General features: G+C 48.6%; 21 non-coding genes and 3 pseudogenes across 21 annotated transcripts; 22 read left to right on the top strand and 2 right to left on the bottom strand.

Annotated features, from left to right (window-relative positions):
* Positions 1-3,279: 3,279 nt before the first annotated feature.
* On the top strand, positions 3,280-3,443 carry LOC135014771 (U1 spliceosomal RNA). The gene has a single exon (XR_010213168.1). It is a non-coding gene; the product is annotated as a U1 spliceosomal RNA (small nuclear RNA).
* A 152-nt stretch (positions 3,444-3,595) lies between these two features.
* LOC135014751 (U1 spliceosomal RNA) lies at positions 3,596-3,731 on the top strand (annotated as a pseudogene).
* Positions 3,732-4,429: 698 nt separating this feature from the next.
* On the top strand, positions 4,430-4,593 carry LOC135014795 (U1 spliceosomal RNA). Its single transcript, XR_010213190.1, has one exon. It is a non-coding gene; the product is annotated as a U1 spliceosomal RNA (small nuclear RNA).
* Positions 4,594-4,745: 152 nt separating this feature from the next.
* Positions 4,746-4,887, top strand: LOC135014744 (U1 spliceosomal RNA; annotated as a pseudogene).
* Positions 4,888-5,579: 692 nt separating this feature from the next.
* Positions 5,580-5,743, top strand: LOC135014776 (U1 spliceosomal RNA). Its single transcript, XR_010213173.1, has one exon. It is a non-coding gene; the product is annotated as a U1 spliceosomal RNA (small nuclear RNA).
* Positions 5,744-5,895: 152 nt separating this feature from the next.
* LOC135014732 (U1 spliceosomal RNA) lies at positions 5,896-6,056 on the top strand. The gene has a single exon (XR_010213141.1). It is a non-coding gene; the product is annotated as a U1 spliceosomal RNA (small nuclear RNA).
* A 672-nt stretch (positions 6,057-6,728) lies between these two features.
* Positions 6,729-6,892, top strand: LOC135014797 (U1 spliceosomal RNA). Its single transcript, XR_010213192.1, has one exon. It is a non-coding gene; the product is annotated as a U1 spliceosomal RNA (small nuclear RNA).
* Positions 6,893-7,044: 152 nt separating this feature from the next.
* On the top strand, positions 7,045-7,207 carry LOC135014729 (U1 spliceosomal RNA). The gene has a single exon (XR_010213138.1). It is a non-coding gene; the product is annotated as a U1 spliceosomal RNA (small nuclear RNA).
* A 671-nt stretch (positions 7,208-7,878) lies between these two features.
* LOC135014764 (U1 spliceosomal RNA) lies at positions 7,879-8,042 on the top strand. The gene has a single exon (XR_010213161.1). It is a non-coding gene; the product is annotated as a U1 spliceosomal RNA (small nuclear RNA).
* Positions 8,043-8,194: 152 nt separating this feature from the next.
* Positions 8,195-8,357, top strand: LOC135014726 (U1 spliceosomal RNA). The gene has a single exon (XR_010213135.1). It is a non-coding gene; the product is annotated as a U1 spliceosomal RNA (small nuclear RNA).
* Positions 8,358-9,028: 671 nt separating this feature from the next.
* LOC135014772 (U1 spliceosomal RNA) lies at positions 9,029-9,192 on the top strand. Its single transcript, XR_010213169.1, has one exon. It is a non-coding gene; the product is annotated as a U1 spliceosomal RNA (small nuclear RNA).
* Positions 9,193-9,344: 152 nt separating this feature from the next.
* LOC135014757 (U1 spliceosomal RNA) lies at positions 9,345-9,507 on the top strand. The gene has a single exon (XR_010213155.1). It is a non-coding gene; the product is annotated as a U1 spliceosomal RNA (small nuclear RNA).
* A 671-nt stretch (positions 9,508-10,178) lies between these two features.
* Positions 10,179-10,342, top strand: LOC135014800 (U1 spliceosomal RNA). Its single transcript, XR_010213195.1, has one exon. It is a non-coding gene; the product is annotated as a U1 spliceosomal RNA (small nuclear RNA).
* Positions 10,343-10,495: 153 nt separating this feature from the next.
* LOC135014730 (U1 spliceosomal RNA) lies at positions 10,496-10,658 on the top strand. Its single transcript, XR_010213139.1, has one exon. It is a non-coding gene; the product is annotated as a U1 spliceosomal RNA (small nuclear RNA).
* Positions 10,659-11,329: 671 nt separating this feature from the next.
* On the top strand, positions 11,330-11,493 carry LOC135014769 (U1 spliceosomal RNA). The gene has a single exon (XR_010213166.1). It is a non-coding gene; the product is annotated as a U1 spliceosomal RNA (small nuclear RNA).
* Positions 11,494-11,645: 152 nt separating this feature from the next.
* Positions 11,646-11,808, top strand: LOC135014731 (U1 spliceosomal RNA). Its single transcript, XR_010213140.1, has one exon. It is a non-coding gene; the product is annotated as a U1 spliceosomal RNA (small nuclear RNA).
* A 671-nt stretch (positions 11,809-12,479) lies between these two features.
* Positions 12,480-12,643, top strand: LOC135014792 (U1 spliceosomal RNA). The gene has a single exon (XR_010213187.1). It is a non-coding gene; the product is annotated as a U1 spliceosomal RNA (small nuclear RNA).
* A 152-nt stretch (positions 12,644-12,795) lies between these two features.
* Positions 12,796-12,958, top strand: LOC135014737 (U1 spliceosomal RNA). The gene has a single exon (XR_010213144.1). It is a non-coding gene; the product is annotated as a U1 spliceosomal RNA (small nuclear RNA).
* A 665-nt stretch (positions 12,959-13,623) lies between these two features.
* Positions 13,624-13,787, top strand: LOC135014783 (U1 spliceosomal RNA). Its single transcript, XR_010213179.1, has one exon. It is a non-coding gene; the product is annotated as a U1 spliceosomal RNA (small nuclear RNA).
* A 152-nt stretch (positions 13,788-13,939) lies between these two features.
* LOC135014747 (U1 spliceosomal RNA) lies at positions 13,940-14,081 on the top strand (annotated as a pseudogene).
* A 692-nt stretch (positions 14,082-14,773) lies between these two features.
* On the top strand, positions 14,774-14,937 carry LOC135014770 (U1 spliceosomal RNA). Its single transcript, XR_010213167.1, has one exon. It is a non-coding gene; the product is annotated as a U1 spliceosomal RNA (small nuclear RNA).
* A 152-nt stretch (positions 14,938-15,089) lies between these two features.
* LOC135014736 (U1 spliceosomal RNA) lies at positions 15,090-15,252 on the top strand. Its single transcript, XR_010213143.1, has one exon. It is a non-coding gene; the product is annotated as a U1 spliceosomal RNA (small nuclear RNA).
* Positions 15,253-17,819: 2,567 nt separating this feature from the next.
* LOC135014759 (U1 spliceosomal RNA) lies at positions 17,820-17,982 on the bottom strand. Its single transcript, XR_010213157.1, has one exon. It is a non-coding gene; the product is annotated as a U1 spliceosomal RNA (small nuclear RNA).
* Positions 17,983-18,134: 152 nt separating this feature from the next.
* Positions 18,135-18,298, bottom strand: LOC135014721 (U1 spliceosomal RNA). The gene has a single exon (XR_010213130.1). It is a non-coding gene; the product is annotated as a U1 spliceosomal RNA (small nuclear RNA).
* Positions 18,299-19,624: the final 1,326 nt, after the last annotated feature.

The following is a 19,624-nucleotide window of genomic DNA, read 5'->3' on the forward strand; positions in this document are numbered from 1 at the left end:
TTTATGAGATCGCCCAAGTACGGGATAATTGTGACACCTTGCTTGCACAGGAGCACCATCATTTCCGCCATTACCTTGGTGAAAATTCTGAGGGCCATGGAGAGACCAAACAGCAACGTCTGAAATTGGCAATGACAGTCCTGTACCGCAAATCTGAGGTACGCCTGATGAGGTGGATAAATGGGGACATGAAGGTATGCATCCTGTACACAAATGCGGACAACAGGTGTCAAGCCGTGTGTTGCCTTTGTCAAGCTGTAATAAGTAGGGATAAGGACGTTAACCACCTCGGAACATCCTCCCTTATACGTCACCTGCAGCGCATTAATCATAAGTCAGTGACAAGTTCAAAAACTTTGGATGACAGCGGAAGCAGTCCACTGACCACCTTCCTCTTGTAACCAAGCTCCTGCAAACCACACCACCAACTCCCTCAGTGTCAATTTCCTCCTTAGACAGGAGAGCCAATAGTCCTGCAGGCCATGTCACTGGCAAGTCTGACGAGTCCTCTCCTGCCTGGGATTCCTCCGATGCATCCTTGAGTGTAACGCCTACTGCTGCTGGCGCTGCTGTTGTTGCTGCTGGGAGTCGATCGTCATCCCAGAGGGGAAGTCGGAAGACCACTTGTACTACTTCCAGTAAGCAATTGACTGTCCAACAGTCCTTTGCGAGGAAGATGAAATATCACAGCAGTCATCCTGCTGCAAAGCGGATAACTCAGGTCTGGGTGGTGAGAAACGTGGTTCCGGTATCCATCGTTAATTTAGAGGCAACAAGAGACTTGATTGAGGTACTGTGTCCCCGGTACCAAATACCCTCTAGGTTCCATTTCTCTAGGCAGGCGATACCGAAAATGTACACAGACCTCAGAAAAAGAGTCACCAGTGTCCTAAAAAATGCAGTTGTACCCAATGTCCACTTGTCTGTGGTTAAGTGGAGCAGGGCAGACTCAGGACTATATGACTGTGACAGCCCACTGGGTAGATGTATTGCCTCCCGCAGCAAGAACAGCAGCGGCGGCACCAGTAGCAGCATCTCGCAATTGCCAACTCGTTCCTAGGCAGGCTACGCTTTGTATCACCGCTTTCCATAAGAGGCACACAGCTGACAACCTCTTACGGAAACTGAGGAACATCATCGCAAAATGGCTTACCCCAATTGAACTCTCCTGGGGATTTGTGACATCGGACAACGCCACCAATATTGTGCGTGCATTACATCTGGGCAAATTCCAGCACGTCCCATGTTTTGCACATACATTGAACTTTGTGGTGCAGAATTATTTAAAAAACGACAGGGGCGTGCAAGAGATGCTGTCGGTGGCCCGAAGAATTGCGGGCCACTTTCTGCCTTCAGCCACCGCATGCCGAAGACTGGAGCACCACCAAACATTCCTGAACCTGCCCTGCCATCATCTGAAGCAAGAGGTGGTAACGAGGTGGAATTCAACCCTCTATATGCTTCAGAGGATGGAGGAGCAGCAAAAGGCCATTCAAGCCTATACATCTGCCCACGATATAGGCAAAGGAGGGGGAATGCACCTGACTCAAGCGCAGTGGAGAATGATTTCAACGTTGTGCAAGGTTCTGCAACCCTTTGAACTTGCCACACGTGAAGTCAGTTCAGACACTGCCAGCCTGAGTCAGGTCATTCCCCTCATCAGGCTTTTGCAGAAGAAGCTGGAGACATTGAAGGAGGAGCTAAAACAGAGCGATTCCACTAGGCATGTGGAACTTGTGGATGGAGCCCTTAATTCGCTTAACCAGGATTCAATCTGTTGAAATCAGAGCACTACATTTTGGCCACCGTGCTCGATCCTAGATTTAAAACCTACATTGTATCTCTCTTTCCGGCAGACACAAGTCTGCAGAGGTTCAAAGACCTGCTGGTGAGAAAATTGTCAAGTCAAGCGGAACGTGACCCGTCAACAGCTCCTCCTTCACATTCTCCCGCAACTGGGGGTGCGAGGAAAAGGCTAAGAATTCCGAGCCCACCCGCCTGCAATAAGCAATCCAACTGCAAAAATTGCTAAGAGCATACGCATGCGCCTGCATTTTCTGTGGCACCCCGCAGATAATGCGATCGCCTCTGACTGTCAATCGGTGCGGGGGGGGGGAGGGGGGTCAGCAACACTCCATTTCAAAGTCGGAGATGGAGCGGTGCGGGGGCAGGGCTTCAACGGAGAAACAGGAGGCGTGGTCAGAGCGGCTGCATGACATCACATGCAGCCGCTGCGATCACAAAAATGGTGGCGGCTTCCTGCGCACACGTACAGTCTGCACCAACAGGAGGCTAAACCATTTTTTATGATCACGCTGAACTGCACTGAGACTGCAATTTCAGCGTGGTCAAGAAGGGAGGCGGCATGCTGGGTGGCCATGCCCTGTGATGGGTGGCCCCAGCATGCGAACCAAAGGATTGCAAATTCTGTTACTTAGCAGAATGTGCAATCCTTACTGAATTAGGCCCATTGATTACAAAATTATAAACAATATTTGAAGTTTTTCTTCAGGGACTAATACAAAAGATGCTTGGGGCTACTAACACAAGGGTAAGCCACGTAAAGCTTCCCATGGGTCAGTGGCATCACAACGGGGTTGCGGCACACACCCGAGTGTCACCCGCCAAGGGGGGTGACACCAAAGTGCCGGCTCTTCTTCAGTGACAGAATATGGGTGTTTCACTGTGACATTACGTGCAACACCCAGGTTCTGTCACTGTGCAGGAGCCAGCACCACTCACACACTAGTCCCCGGGTGCAGCCCCCAACCCCCGGGATACCCGCAGCAACCAAATGGTGATTCAGGCCACGCCCCTACCTATGAGACCATGCCTCCTTTTTACCATTGCGCTGCTTATCTGCGCGCACTGCATTACAATCTCCCTCGCCGCCTCTCTGGGTGTCACCAGTGATAGTGACACCTCTGCCATGCTTGTAGCAGCTGGTCCTAAGATCTACGCCTCCAGCCCTGAGTGTTTTCCCTTGTGACTTCTTGATCATCATAGCGAAGCAGATGCTTACAGAAAACTGCAGGCGCTTAGATTGAAAAGAAAAACATTGACGAACCCATCATTTCAGCGACAGGGTCTGCCACACGGCTGACTGAAATGACTGGTTGGTTTGGGCCCCCACCAAAAAAGAATCAATCAATCAATCTCTCCTTGCACAAACTGGCTCTACATAGGCAAGATGTCCTCCCTTGTGCTGCCTCAGTTGAATCTCCTTTACTTGACAGAGATGTGCCTGAGCAGCGGCCCTCCCCAGCCCTATCCCAAATCATACTTATTTTGCATAGGAGATACCATGGTCATGAAGATTGTTCTCCCAGGGTGAGGTTCATTCATTGCATTCTGGGTATGCTGACCCCTGTGATTTCCCCAAATGTGGGAAACTCGACTGCATTATTTGTGGTAGAGGGGGACTGTGTTTGTGCTTTCCTCTGGTCAGCTCTGATAAAAGTCAGATTTCTTTGTCTCAGATCTTCCTCTAGCCTTGTTCCTCTTTTGAGAGTTCCCTTGTGCTGCCTCAGTTGGATCTCCTTCACTTGACAGGGGGGTGCCCGAGCAGCGACCCTCCACAACTCTAGCCCAACTCCTACTTACCTGCCAGGTGAGATACTATGATCATGTAGGTGCTTCTCCCAGGGCAAGGCTCACCCATTGCACTCTGGGTGTGCTGCCCCTGTGATTTCCCCAAATGTGGGACACTTGACTGCATAATTTGTGGTTCCCCTAGTCGGCTCTCGTATAATTCAGATCTCTTTGTCTCAGGTCTCTCTCCAGCCTAGTTTGCTGTCTGTTTCCACTTCTCTTTTCTTGAGCCGCTCCCTTCTATGCCCTTGCGCACTATCCTGACTTCTCCCGTCTGCTTACTTTGTGCCTTCCAATGCACAATGCAAACTACAGGTAGTGCTGCAGGGCCCACACCCTTTTACTTGCCTTACAGAGCAGCTCTGGAGCTGTTACGGTGCCCAGCTGCTGCAAGAAATCAGCTTGAATGCTTCAGTGGCTGGGGCATTGCCAACATGAGCCCCACACCGAAGGAGGGTGGGGGTGTTTAATGCGAACTAAGGGTCATCCAAGCGCCGCAAAAGGCCGCCATGCCCTGCATACCCCTTTTCTCTTTTCATATGCAGACGAGGGTTGAAACCAACTTTGACCCACTGCTTGGATGGCATTACCATATGCAAATCAATCTGCTGCAGGCCTTCCCCCAGGAATGCTTGCACTAGTTGTTGCATTTGGTTTGTTGTTTGGGGGTGCTTCAGTATTAGGCAGCCTTCTACCCTCCCATGTTCATCTGAAAATATGTGTTCTCCCTGCAGTTGTTGTCCCCAGATGAGAGTTCCCTTGTGCTGCCTCAGTTGAATCTCCTTTACTTGACAGAGATGTGCCTGAGCAGCGGCCCTCCCCAGCCCTATCCCAAATCATACTTATTTTGCATAGGAGATACCATGGTCATGAAGATTGTTCTCCCAGGGTGAGGTTCATTCATTGCATTCTGGGTATGCTGACCTCTATGATTTCCCCAAATGTGGGAAACTCGACTGCATTATTTGTGGTAGTGGGGGACTGTGTTTGTGCTTTCTTCTGGTCAACTCTGGTAAAAGTCAGATTTCTTTGTCTCAGATCTTCCTCTAGCCTTGTTCCTCTTTCGAGAGTTCACTTGTGCTGCCTCAGTTGGATCTCCTTCACTTGACAGGGGGGTACCCGAGCAGCGACCCTCCCCAGCTCTAGCCCAACTCCTACTTACCTGCCAGGTGAGATACTATGATCATGTAGGTGCTTCTCCCAGGGCAAGGCTCACCCATTGCACTCTGGGTGTGCTGCCCCTGTGATTTCCCCAAATGTGGAAAACTTGACTGCATAATTTGTGTTTCCCCTGGTCGGCTCTCGTATAATTAAGATCTCTTTGTCTCAGGTCTCTCTCCAGCCTAGTTTGCTGTCTGTTTCCACTTCTCTTTTCTTGAGCCGCTCCCTTCTATGCCCTTGCGCACTATCCTGACTTCTCCCGTCTGCTTACTTTGTGCCTTCCAACGCACAATGCGAACTACAGGTAGTGCTGCAGGGCCCACACCCTTTTACTTGCCTCACAGAGCAGCTCTGGAGCTGTTACAGTGCCCAGCTGCTGCTAGAAATCAGCTTGAATGCTTAAGGGGCTGGGGCATAGCCAACATGAGCCCCACACCGAAGGAGGGTGGAGGTGTTTAATGCGAACTAGGGGTCATCCAAGCGCCGCAAAAGGCCGCCATGCCCTGCACGCCCCATTTCTCTTTTCATATGCAGACGAGGGTTGAAGCCATCTTTGACCCACTGCTTGGATGACATCACCATATGCAAATCCATCTGCTGCAGGCCTTCCCCCAGGAATGCTTGCACTAGTTGTTGCATTTGGTTTGTTGTTTGGGGGTGCTTCAGTATTAGGCAGCCTTCTGCCCTCCCATGTTCATCTGAAAATATGTGTTCTCCCTGCAGTTGTTGTCCCCAGATGAGAGTTCCCTTGTGCTGCCTCAGTTGAATCTCCTTTACTTGACAGAGATGTGCCTGAGCAGCGGCCCTCCCCAGCTCTATCCCAAATCATACTTATTTTGCATAGGAGATACCATGGTCATGAAGATTGTTCTCCCAGGGTGAGGTTCATTCATTGCATTCTGGGTATGCTGACCCCTATGATTTCCCCAAATGTGGGAAACTCGACTGCATTATTTGTGGTAGTGGGGGACTGTGTTTGTGCTTTCCTCTGGTCAGCTCTGGTAAAAATCAGATTTCTTTGTCTCAGATCTTCCTCTAGCCTTGTTCTTTTTTCTAGAGTTCCCTTGCGCTGCCTCAGTTGGATCTCCTTCACTTGACAGGGGGGTACCAGAGCAGCAACCCTCCCCAGCTCTAGCCCAACTCCTACTTACCTGCCAGGTGAGATACTATGATCATGAAGGTGCTTCTCCAAGGGCAAGGCTCACCCATTGCACTCTGGGTGTGCTGCTCCTGCGATTTCCCCAAATGTGGGAAACTTGACTGCATAATTTGTGTTTACCTGGTCGGCTCTCGTATAATTCAGATCTCTTTGTCTCAGGTCTCTCTCCAGCCTAGTTTGCTGTTTGTTTCCACTTCTCTTTTCTTGAGCCGCTCCCTTCTATGCCCTTGCGCACTATCCTGACTTCTCCCGTCTGCTTACTTTGTGCTTTCCAATGCACAATGCAAACTACAGGTAGTGCTGCAGGGCCCACACCCTTTTACTTGCCTTACAGAGCAGCTCTGGGGCTGTTACAGTGCCCAGCTGCTGCAAGAAATCAGCTTGAATGCTTCAGGGGCTGGGGCATAGCCAACATAAGCCCCACACCGAAGGAGGGTGGAGGTGTTTAATGCGAACTAAGGGTCATCCAAGCGCCGCAAAAGGCCGCCATGCCCTGCACGCCCCTTTTCTCTTTTCATATGCAGACGAGGGTTGAAGCCAACTTTGACCCACTGCTTGGATGGCATTACCATATGCAAATTAATCTGCTGCAGGCCTTCCCCCAGGAATGCTTGCACTAGTTGTTGCATTTGGTTTGTTGTTTGGGGGTGCTTCAGTATTAGGCAGCCTTCTGCCCTCCCATGTTCATCTGAAAATATGTGTTCTCCCTGCAGTTGTTGTCCCCAGAAGAGAGTTCCCTTGTGCTGCCTCAGTTGAATCTCCTTTACTTGACAGAGATGTGCCTGAGCAGCGGCCCTCCCCAGCCCTATCTCAAATTATACTTATTTTGCATAGGAGATACCATGGTCAAGAAGATTGTTCTCCCAGGGTGAGGGTCATTCATTGCATTCTGGGAATGCTGACCCCTGTGATTTCCCCAAATGTGGGAAACTTGACTGCATTATTTGTAGTAGTGGGGGACTGTGTTTGTGCTTTCCTCTGGTCAGCTCTGGTAAAAGTCAGATTTTTTTGTCTCATTTCTTCCTCTAGCCTTATTCTTCTTTTGAGAGTTCCCTTGTGCTGCCTCAGTTGGATCTCCTTCACTTGACAGAGGGGTGCTTGAGCAGCGACCCTCCCCAGCTATAGCCCAACTCCTACTTACCTGCCAGGTGAGATACTATGATCATGAAGGTGCTTCTCCCAGGGCAAGGCTCACCCATTGCACTCTGGGTGTGCTGCTCCTGCGATTTCCCCAAATGTGGGACACTTGACTGCATAATTTGTGTTTCCCCTGGTCGGCTCTCGTATAATTCAGATCTCTTTGTCTCAGGTCTCTCTCCAGCCTAGTTTGCTGTCTGTTTCCACTTCTCTTTTCTTGAGCCGCTCCCTTCTATGCCCTTGCGCACTATCCTGACTTCTCCCGTCTGCTTACTTTGTGCCTTCCAATGCACAATGCGAACTACAGGCAGTGCTGCAGGACCCACACCCTTTTACTTGCCTTACAGAGCAGCTCTGGAGCTGTTACAGTGCCCAGCTGCTGCAAGAAATCAGCTTGAATGCTTCAGGGGCTGGGGCATTGCCAACATGAGCCCCACACCGAAGGAGGGTGGGGGTGTTTAATGCGAACTAAGGGTCATCCAAGCGCCGCAAAAGGCCGCCATGCCCTGCATACCCCTTTTCTCTTTTCATATGCAGATGAGGGTTCCAGCCAACTTTGGCCCACTGCTTGGATGACATCACTGTATGCAAATACGTCTTCTGCAGACCTTCCCCCAGGAATGCTTGTACTAGTTGTTGCATTTGGTTTGTTGTTTGGGGGTGCTTCAGTATTAGGCAGCCTTCTGCCCTCCCATGTTCATTTGAAAATATGTGTTCTCCCTGCAGTTGTTGTCCCCAGATGAGAGTTCCCTTGTGCTGCCTCATTTGAATCTCCTTTACTTGACAGAGATATGCCTGAGCAGCGGCCCTCCCCAGCCCTATCCCAAATCATACTTATTTTGCATAGGAGATACCATGGTCATGAAGATTGTTCTCCCAGGGTGAGGTTCATTCATTGCATTCTGGGTATGCTGACCCCTGTGATTTCCCCAAATGTGGGAAACTCAACTGCATTATTTGTGGTAGTGGGGGACTGTGTTTGTGCTTTCCTCTGGTCAGCTCTGGTAAAAGTCAGATTTCTTTGTCTCAGATCTTCCTCTAGCCTTGTTCTTCTTTCGAGAGTTCCCTTGTGCTGCCTCAGTTGGATCTCCTTCACTTGACAGGGGGGTGCCCGAGCAGCGACCCTCCCCAGCTCTAGCCCAACTCCTACTTACCTGCCAGGTGAGATACTATGATCAGGAAGGTGCTTCTCCCAGGGCAAGGCTCACCCATTGCACTCTGGGTGTGCTGCTCCTGCGATTTCCCCAAATGTGGGACACTTGACTGCATAATTTGTGTTTCCTCTGGTCGGCTCTCGTATAATTCAGATCTCTTTGTCTCAGGTCTCTCTCCAGCCTAGTTTGCTGTCTGTTTCCACTTCTCTTTTCTTGAGCCGCTCCCTTCTATGCCCTTGCGCACTATCCTGACTTCTCCCGTCTGCTTACTTTGTGCCTTCCAACGCACAATGCGAACTACAGGTAGTGCTGCAGGGCCCACACCCTTTTAGTTGCCTCACAGAGCAGCTCTGGAGCTGTTACAGTGCCCAGCTGCTGCAAGAAATCAGCTGGAATGCTTCAGGGGCTGGGGCATTTCCAACATGAGCCCCACACCGAAGGAGGGTGGGGGTGTTTAATGCGAACTAAGGGTCATCCAAGCGCCGCAAAAGGCCGCCATGCCCTGCATACCCCTTTTCTCTTTTCATATGCAGATGAGGGTTCCAGCCAACTTTGGCCCACTGCTTGGATGACATCACTGTATGCAAATCCGTCTTCTGCAGACCTTCCCCCAGGAATGCTTGTACTAGTTGTTGCATTTGGTTTGTTGTTTGGGGGTGCTTCAGTATTAGGCAGCCTTCTGCCCTCCCATGTTCATTTGAAAATATGTGTTCTCCCTGCAGTTGTTGTCCCCAGATGAGAGTTCCCTTGTGCTGCCTCAGTTGAATCTCCTTTACTTGACAGATATATGCCTGAGCAGCGGCCCTCCCCAGCCCTATCCCAAATCATACTTATTTTGCATAGGAGATACCATGGTCATGAAGATTGTTCTCCCAGGGTGAGGTTCATTCATTGCATTCTGGGTATGCTGACCCCTGTGATTTCCCCAAATGTGGGAAACTCGACTGCATTATTTGTGATAGTGGGGGACTGTGTTTGTGCTTTCCTCTGGTCAGCTCTGGTAAAAGTCAGATTTCTTTGTCTCAGATCTTCCTCTAGCCTTGTTCTTCTTTCGAGAGTTCCCTTGTGCTGCCTCAGTTGGATCTCCTTCACTTGACAGGGGGGTGCCCGAGCAGCGACCCTCCCCAGCTCTAGCCCAACTCCTACTTACCTGCCAGGTGAGATACTATGATCAGGAAGTTGCTACTCCCAGGGCAAGGCTCACCCATTGCACTCTGGGTGTGCTGCTCCTGCGATTTTCCCAAATGTAGGAAACTTGACTGCATAATTTGTGTTTCCCCTGGTCGGCTCTCGTATAATTCAGATCTCTTTGTCTCAGGTCTCTCTCCAGCCTAGTTTGCTGTCTGTTTCCACTTCTCTTTTCTTGAGCCGCTCCCTTCTATGCCCTTGCGCACTATCCTGACTTCTCCCGTCTGCTTACTTTGTGCTTTCCAATGCACAATGCAAACTACAGGTAGTGCTGCAGGGCCCACACCCTTTTACTTGCCTTACAGAGCAGCTCTGGGGCTGTTACAGTGCCCAGCTGCTGCAAGAAATCAGCTTGAATGCTTCAGGGGCTGGGGCATAGCCAACATGAGCCCCACACCGAAGGAGGGTGGAGGTGTTTAATGCGAACTAGGGGTCATCCAAGCGCCGCAAAAGGCCGCCATGCCCTGCACGCACCTTTTCTCTTTTCATGTGCAGACGAGGGTTGAAGCAAACTTTGACCCACTGCTTGGATGGCATTACCATATGCAAATCAATCTGCTGCAGGCCTTCCCCCAGGAATGCTTGCACTAGTTGTTGCATTTGGTTTGTTGTTTGGGGGTGCTTCAGTATTAGGCAGCCTTCTGCCCTCCCATGTTCATCTAAAAATATGTGTTCTCCCTGCAGTTGTTGTCCCCAGATGAGAGTTCCCTTGTGCTGCCTCAGTTGAATCTCCTTTACTTGACAGAGATGTGCCTGAGCAGCGGACCTCCCCAGCCCTATCTCAAATCATACTTATTTTGCATAGGATATACCATGGTCATGAAGATTGTTCTCCCAGGGTGAGGGTCATTCATTGTATTCTGGGTATGCTGACCCCTGTGATTTCCCCAAATGTGGGAAACTTGACTGCATTATTTGTAGTAGTGGGGGACTGTGTTTGTGCTTTCCTCTGGTCAGCTCTGGTAAAAGTCAGATTTTTTTTGTCTCATTTCTTCCTCTAGCCTTATTCTTCTTTTGAGAGTTCCCTTGTGCTGCCTCAGTTGGATCTCCTTCACTTGACAGAGGGGTACTTGAGCAGCGACCCTCCCCAGCTATAGCCCAACTCCTACTTACCTGCCAGGTGAGATACTATGATCATGAAGGTGCTTCTCCCAGGGCAAGGCTCACCCATTGCACTCTGGGTGTGCTGCTCCTGCGATTTCCCCAAATGTGGGACACTTGACTGCATAATTTGTGTTTCCCCTGGTCGGCTCTCGTATAATTCAGATCTCTTTGTCTCAGGTCTCTCTCCAGCCTAGTTTGCTGTCTGTTTCCACTTCTCTTTTCTTGAGCCGCTCCCTTCTATGCCCTTGCGCACTATCCTGACTTCTCCCGTCTGCTTACTTTGTGCCTTCCAATGCACAATGCGAACTACAGGTAGTGCTGCAGGACCCACATCCTTTTACTTGCCTTACAGAGAAGCTCTGGAGCTGTTACAGTGCCCAGATGCTGCAAGAAATCAGCTTGAATGCTTCAGGGGCTGGGGCATTGCCAACATGAGCCCCACACCAAAGGAGGGTGGAGGTGTTTAATGCGAACTAAGGGTCATCCAAGCGCCGCAAAAGGCCGCCATGCCCTGCATACCCCTTTTCTCTTTTCATATGCAGATGAGGGTTCCAGCCAACTTTGGCCCACTGCTTGGATGACATCACTGTATGCAAATCCGTCTTCTGCAGACCTTCCCCAAGGAATGCTTGTACTAGTTGTTGCATTTGGTTTGTTGTTTGGGGGTGCTTCAGTATTAGGCAGCCTTCTGCCCTCCCATGTTCATTTGAAAATATGTGTTCTCCCTGCAGTTGTTGTCCCCAGATGAGAGTTCCCTTGTGCTGCCTCAGTTGAATCTCCTTTACTTGGCAGAGATATGCCTGAGCAGCGGCCCTCCCCAGCCCTATCCCAAATCATACTTATTTTGCATAGGAGATACCATGGTCATGAAGATTGTTCTCCCAGGGTGAGGTTCATTCATTGCATTCTGGGTATGCTGACCCCTGTGATTTCCCCAAATGTGGGAAACTCGACTGCATTATTTGTGGTAGTGGGGGACTGTGTTTGTGCTTTCCTCTGGTCAGCTCTGGTAAAAGTCAGATTTCTTTGTCTCAGATCTTCCTCTAGCCTTGTTCTTCTTTCGAGAGTTCCCTTGTGCTACCTCAGTTGGATCTCCTTCACTTGACAGGGGGGTGCCCGAGCAGCGACCCTCCCCAGCTCTAGTCCAACTCCTACTTACCTGCCAGGTGAGATACTATGATCAGGAAGGTGCTTCTCCCAGGGCAAGGCTCACCCATTGCACTCTGGGTGTGCTGCTCCTGCGATTTCCCCAAATGTGGGACACTTGACTGCATAATTTGTGTTTCCTCTGGTCGGCTCTCGTATAATTCAGTTCTCTTTGTCTCAGGTCTCTCTCCAGCCTAGTTTGCTGTCTGTTTCCACTTCTCTTTTCTTGAGCCGCTCCCTTCTATGCCCTTGCGCACTATCCTGACTTCTCCCGTCTGCTTACTTTGTGCCTTCCAACGCACAATGTGAACTACAGGTAGTGCTGCAGGGCCCACACCCTTTTACTTGCCTTACAGAGCAGCTCTGGAGCTGTTACAGTGCCCAGCTGCTGCAAGAAATCAGCTTCAATGCTTCAGGGGCTGGGGCATAGCCAACATGAGCCCCACACCGAAGGAGGGTGGAGGTGTTTAATGCGAACTAGGGGTCATCCAAGTGCCGCAAAAGGCCGCCATGCCCTGCACGCCCCTATTCTCTTTTCATATGCAGACGAGGGTTGAAGCCAACTTTGACCCACTGCTTGGATGACATCACCATATGCAAATCCATCTGCTGCAGGCCTTCCCCCAGGAATGCTTGCACTAGTTGTTGCATTTGGTTTGTTGTTTGGGGGTGCTTCAGTATTAGGCAGCCTTCTGCCCTCCCATGTTCATCTGAAAATATGTGTTCTCCCTGCAGTTGTTGTCCCCAGATGAGAGTTCCCTTGTGCTGCCTCAGTTGAATCTCCTTTACTTGACAGAGATGTGCCTGAGCAGCGGCCCTCCCCAGCCCTATCCCAAATCATACTTATTTTGCATAGGAGATACCATGGTCATGAAGATTCTTCTCCCAGGGTGAGGTTCATTCATTGCATTCTGGGTATGCTGACCCCTGTGATTTCCCCAAATGTGGGAAACTCGACTGCATTATTTGTGGTAGTTGGGGACTGTGTTTGTGCTTTCCTCTGGTCAGCTCTGGTAAAAGTCAGATTTCTTTGTCTCAGATCTTCCTCTAGCCTTGTTCTTCTTTCGAGAGTTCCCTTTTGCTGCCTCAGTTGGATCTCCTTCACTTGACAGGGGGGTGCCCGAGCAGCGACCCTCCCCAGCTCTAGCCCAACTCCTACTTACCTGCTAGGTGAGATACTATGATCATGAAGGTGCTTCTCCCAGGGCAAGGCTCACCCATTGCACTCTGGGTGTGCTGCCCCTGTGATTTCCCCAAATGTGGGAAACTTGACTGCATAATTTGTGTTTCCACTGGTCGGCTTTCATATAATTCAGATCTCTTTGTCTAAGGTCTCTCTCCAGCCTAGTTTGCTGTCTGTTTCCACTTCTTTTTTTTTGAGCCCCTCCCTTCTATACCCTTGTGCACTATCCTGACTTCTCCTCCTGTCTGCTTACTTTGTGCCTTCCAATGCACAATGCAAACTACAGGTAGTGCTGCAGGGCCCACAACCTGTTACTTGCCTTACAGAGCAGCTCTGGAGCTGTTACAGTGCCAAGCTGCTGCAAGAAATCAGCTTGAATGCTGGGGCATTGCCAACATGAGCCCCACACCGAAGGAGGGTGGGGGTGTTTAATGCGAACTAAGGGTCATCCAAGCGCCGCAAAAGGCCGCCATGCCCTGCATACCCCTTTTCTCTTTTCATATGCAGATGAGGGTTCCAGCCAACTTTGGCCCACTGCTTGGATGACATCACTGTATGCAAATCCGTCTTCTGCAGACCTTCCCCCAGGAATGCTTGTACTAGTTGTTGCATTTGGTTTGTTGTTTGGGGGTGCTTCAGTATTAGGCAGCCTTCTGCCCTCCCATGTTCATTTGAAAATATGTGTTCTCCCTGCAGTTGTTGTCCCCAGATGAGAGTTCCCTTGTGCTGCCTCAGTTGAATCTCCTTTACTTGACAGATATATGCCTGAGCAGCGGCCCTCCCCAGCCCTATCCCAAATCATACTTTTTTTGCATAGGAGATACCATGGTCATGAAGATTGTTCTCCCAGGGTGAGGTTCATTCATTGCATTCTGGGTATGCTGACCCCTGTGATTTCCCCAAATGTGGGAAACTCGACTGCATTATTTGTGGTAGTGGGGGACTGTGTTTGTGCTTTCCTCTGGTCAGCTCTGGTAAAAGTCAGATTTCTTTGTCTCAGATCTTCCTCTAGCCTTGTTCTTCTTTCGAGAGTTCCCTTGTGCTGCCTCAGTTGGATCTCCTTCAATTGACAGGGGGGTGCCCGAGCAGCGACCCTCCCCAGCTCTAGCCCAACTCCTACTTACCTGCCAGGTGAGATACTATGATCATGTAGGTGCTTCTCCCAGGGCAAGGCTCACCCATTGCACTCTGGGTGTGCTGCCCCTTTGATTTCCCCAAATGTGGGAAACTTGACTGCATAATTTGTGTTTCCCCTGGTCGGCTCTCATATAATTCAGATCTCTTTGTCTCAGGTCTCTCTCCAGCCTAGTTTGCTGTCTGTTTCCACTTCTCTTTTCTTGAGCCGCTCCCTTCTATGCCCTTGCGCACTATCCTGACTTCTCCCGTCTGCTTACTTTGTGCCTTCCAACGCACAATGCGAACTACAGGTAGTGCTGCAGGGCCCACACCCTTTTACTTGCCTTACAGAGCAGCTCTGGAGCTGTTACAGTGCCCAGCTGCTGCAAGAAATCAGCTTCAATGCTTCAGGGGCTGGGGCATAGCCAACATGAGCCCCACACCGAAGGAGGGTGGAGGTGTTTAATGCGAACTAGGGATCATCCAAGCGCCGCAAAAGGCCGCCATGCCCTGCACGCCCTTTTTCTCTTTTCATATGCAGACGAGGGTTGAAGCCAACTTTGACCCACTGCTTGGATGACATCACCATATGCAAATCCATCTGCTGCAGGCCTTCCCCCAGGAATGCTTGTACTAGTTGTTGCATTTGGTTTGTTGTTTGGGGGTGCTTCAGTATTAGGCAGCCTTCTGCCCTCCCATGTTCATCTGAAAATATGTGTTCTCCCTGCAGTTGTTGTCCCCAGATGAGAGTTCCCTTGTGCTGCCTCAGTTGAATCTCCTTTACTTGACAGAGATGTGCCTGAGCAGCGGCCCTCCCCAGCCCTATCCCAAATCATACTTATTTTGCATAGGAGATACCATGGTCATGAAGATTGTTCTCCCAGGGTGAGGTTCATTCATTGCATTCTGGGTATGCTGACCCCTGTGATTTCCCCAAATGTGGGAAACTCGACTGCATTATTTGTGGTAGTGGGGGACTGTGTTTGTGCTTTCCTCTGGTCAGCTCTGGTAAAAGCTAGATTTCTGTGTCTCAGATCTTCCTCTAGCCTTGTTCTTCTTTCGAGAGTTCTCTTGTGCTGCCTCAGTTGGATCTCCTTCACTTGACAGGGGGGTGCCCGAGCAGCGACCCTCCTCAGCTCTTGCCCAACTCCTACTTACCTGCCAGGTGAGATACTATGATCATGAAGGTGCTTTTCCCAGGGCAAGGCTCACCCATTGCACTCTGTGTGTGCTGCTCCAGCGATTTCCCCAAATGTGGGAAACTCGACTGCATAATTTGTGTTTCCCCTGGTCGGCTCTCGTATAATTCAGATCTCTTTGTCTCAGGTCTCTCTCCAGCCTAGTTTGCTGTCTGTTTCCACTTCTCTTTTCTTGAGCCGCTCCCTTCTATGCCCTTGCGCACTATCCTGACTTCTCCCGTCTGCTTACTTTGTGCCTTCCAACGCACAATGCGAACTACAGGTAGTGCTGCAGGGCCCACACCCTTTTAGTTGCCTTACAGAGCAGCTCTGGAGCTGTTACAGTGCCCAGCTGCTGCAAGTAATCAGCTTGAATGCTTCAGGGGCTGGGGCATGGCCAACATGAGCCCCACACCGAAGGAGGGTGGGGGTGTTTAATGCGAACTAGGGGTCATCCAAGCGCCGCAAAAGGCCTCCATGCCCTGCATACCCCTTTTCTCTTTTCATATGCAGATGAGGGTTCCAGCCAACTTTGGCCCACTGCTTGGATGACATCACCGTATGCAATTCCATCTTCTGCAGACCTTCCCCAAGGAATGCTTGTACTAGTTGTTGCATTTGGTTTGTTGTTTGGGGGTGCTTCAGTATTAGGCAGCCTTCTGCCCTCCCATGTTCATCTGAAAATATGTGTTCTCCCTGCAGTTGTTGTCCCCAGATGAGAGTTCCCTTGTGCTGCCTCAGTTGAATCTCCTTTACTTGACAAGGGAGGCATTTTGGATTTTTTCTTTGGGTACCCTTACACCTGATGGTCTGATTGAGAGCATCGAACTGAACAACATTGGCAGTCTCTGAAGATTTTATCTATTGATTTACCTAATATATTATTTATTGAATATCCATTTATTGTATGTTTAATAAATAAACAAAATTATTAGAAGTAGCTATTTTGGGAACAGCTTTCCTCTTAGGATTAAACTGTATAATCCTGTTGTGTGTGTTCCTTTAAAGTTCTTTAGTAAAATCCACTAGTAATGATGAACATCAGATTTCTTCCTCCATCCTCTTTTTACACTTTCTCTTGGTTCTATATATATATATATTTTTTATTTTTTTATTTTTTCCCCTCCTTCTCCCAATAGGCCCCCCTCCCTTCCCCCCCCCCTCCCTGTTTTAAATTTTTAAATCTTTAAATCTTTAAATCTTCGAATCCTTAAATTGTCTGTTTAATATTTATTTTTTCTTCAATTCTTTTTGTTGTTTAAGCAGCAATGTAATTATTCCAGGGGTTAAAATAATGAAATATAGAAATAATATTAACAAAAATTAAAGGTAAAAATGAATTGATAGAATGATCACATTAAAAGTAAATAAATAATATGGATGTTAAACTGAGCGGGTTGGATTCGAACTTGGGACTCGCTGCATAGAGTGCAGGTGATGTTTCCCCTGCGCCACAAGAGCTGCTTTAGTAGTGGGTTGGATTTATGTTACCCTAAAAGGTTTTATATAAGTAAATGGGGATCCTTAGTGCTGGGTCTCTGAATTATGTGTATGTGATTATAGAGATGAGGTATTGATTGAAAGATTAGAGGTTAATCTGTATATAGATTATATATTTTCTGTTATTTTTTAAACCACCTTGTTGCTTATTTTATTATTATTTTTAATCACCATGTTGCTTATTTTTATATTATGAAATGCCTTTATATGTGCAATTGCAATTAGAAAGTTGTTCCATATGTGAGTCATTACATGTATGCATCCAATTAGTACATGTATGTATCCAATCAACTAATTAGTAATGCTATTGGTCCGGTGCATTTTAAAAAGAGCCTGCTAGGCTGCTGATGTATCCTCTGACGAAACCGCTCTTGGATAACAGCGGAGAAACGCGTAAGGAAGGTGACTACCAGACACTCTGATTGCTGAGATATAAGCCCATTCATGAACAAGCTACATCACGGCGGACGTCTGATGTAAAGACAGCGGTGAAGGGGAAAAAGCAATTTGAGACCGAGCAAAAGGAGGTCTCTACCCCACGGCAGGGAGGAATATCCCGACCGCGAGTGCCAATAAGATCCAGCCACGGTTAACGACTGAGGCAGCATAAGGAAACTCTCATCTGGGGACAACAACTGCAGGGAGAACACATATTTTCAGATGAACATGGGAGGGCAGAAGGCTGCCTAATACTGAAGCACCCCCAAACAACAAACCAAATGCAACAACTAGTGCAAGCATTCCTGGGGGAAGGCCTGCAGCAGATGGATTTGCATATGGTGATGTCATCCAAGCAGTGGGTCAAAGTTGGCGTCAACCCTCGTCTGCATATGAAAAGAGAAAAGGGGCGTGCAGGGCATGGCGGCCTTTTGCGGCGCTTGGATGACCCCTAGTTCGCATTAAACACCTCCACCCTCCTTCGGTGTGGGGCTCATGTTGGCTATGCCCCAGCCCCTGAAGCATTCAAGCTGATTTCTTGCAGCAGCTGGGCACTGTAACAGCTCCAGAGCTGCTCTGTAAGGCAAGTAAAAGGGCGTGGGCCCTGCAGCACTACCTGTAGTTTGCATTGTGCGTTGGAAGGCACAAAGTAAGCAGACGGGAGAAGTCAGGATAGTGCGCAAGGGCATAGAAGGGAGCGGCTCAAGAAAAGAGAAGTGGAAACAGACAGCAAACTAGGCTGGAGAGAGACCTGAGACAAAGAGATCTGAATTATACGAGAGCCGACCAGGGGAAACACAAATTATGCAGTCAAGTGTCCAACATTTGGGGAAACCGCAGGAGCAGCACACCCAGAGTGCAATGGGTGAGCCTTGCCCTGGGAGAAGCACCTTCATGATCATAGTATCTCAGCTGGCAGGTAAGTAGGAGTTGGGCTAGAGCTGGGGAGGGTCGCTGCTCGGGCACCCCCCTGTCAAGTGAAGGAGATCCAACTGAGGCAGCACAAGGGAACTCTCGAAAGAAGAACAAGGCTAGAGGAAGATCTGAGATAAAGAAATCTGACTTTTACCAGAGCTGACCAGAGGAAAGCACAAACACAGTACCTCACTACCACAAATAATGCAGTCCAGTTTCCCACATTTGGGGAAATCACAGGGATCAGCATACCCAGAATGCAATGAATGAACCTCACCTTGGGAGAACAATCTTCATGACCATGGTATCTCCTATGCAAAATAAGTATGATTTGGGATAGGGCTGGGGAGGGCCGCTGCTCAGGCACATCTCTGTCAAGAATTTATAAAGTCTATACATATATATAACCAAATGTCAATATATATATATATATATATATATAGAACCCAGCGCTCCTATCAAAACTTATCTATTTCACCAATTTGTTGCTTATTTAATCTTTATACATCTATTAATTTTTACCATATATAATAAAATGCTGCTCCCATAGTTAGTACTGTTCTACCAATAATAAACCAAATTTTAAAGATAATCACACTTGTTATCAAGGGAGCGCAAAAAATAAAATATACAAGCTCTTTATTTTTTAAAAATTTATATAGACAGAAGAAACCCACATTCAATAAAATACAATGGAGTCAACATATATAGGCACCACTATCCATATCTAAATGTAATCAGTATCTATTTCATATTGCCCTTGATGACAACGGAATGTCTATTAAAGTGTCCAAAAAATCCTCCTGGATACAGCTGTTGTAATTTAATCGTTACTTTCCAGTTGTAATTGATACATTAAATTCCTTCTTGTGGATGAACAGCAACAGTTGTAACCAACGCCTCTTATTTACTGCAGTTAAAGTTCATATGTAACTCACGTGAGTAATGAAAGAAAACAGGGGGAGAGCGCTGTGATGGTTGGTGAAACACAGCGGTATGCTACGACGTACCCACATTTGCATCCATGCATATATAGATGTAGGTGTGTGTACGTCGGTGTGCGTCCAGGTGTCAACGCGTGTATGTATAGATGCAGGTGTGGGTACGTCTGTGTATGTCCAGGTGTCAGAATGTGTATGTATAGATGCAGGTGTGGGAACGTCAGTGTAGGTTCAGATGTCAGCGCGTGTATGTATAGATGCAGGTGCTTGTATGTCCAGATGTCAGTGCATGTATGTATAGATGCAAGTGTGGGTACGTCGGTGTATGTCCATTTGTCAGCGCGTGTATATATAGATGCAGGTGCTTGTATGTTGGTGTATGTCCAGGTGTCAGCGTGTGTATGTATAGATGCAGGTGTGGGAATGTTAGTGTATCTCCAGGTGTCAGGGTGTGTATGTATGGATATTAGGTGTGGGTACATCAGTGTATGTCCAGGTGTCAGCGCATGTATGTATAGATGCAGGATAATAATCACACAGCGTGCCCCCCACCAACCACAAACCTCCCCCACCCCCCTGTATGACATAAACACCGCTAATTCCACTTACACACAATAATTTCAGTTTGCGACCAGGAGCCGGCAATGTATGTGCACCCAAATGAAGCCACTGTACATGCCCTGCAGGCTGCTATGTACTGCACAGGTGCAACA

The sequence above is a fragment of the Pseudophryne corroboree genome, unplaced genomic scaffold (genome assembly GCF_028390025.1).
Source record: "Pseudophryne corroboree isolate aPseCor3 unplaced genomic scaffold, aPseCor3.hap2 scaffold_288, whole genome shotgun sequence".
Taxonomy (NCBI): domain Eukaryota; kingdom Metazoa; phylum Chordata; class Amphibia; order Anura; family Myobatrachidae; genus Pseudophryne; species Pseudophryne corroboree.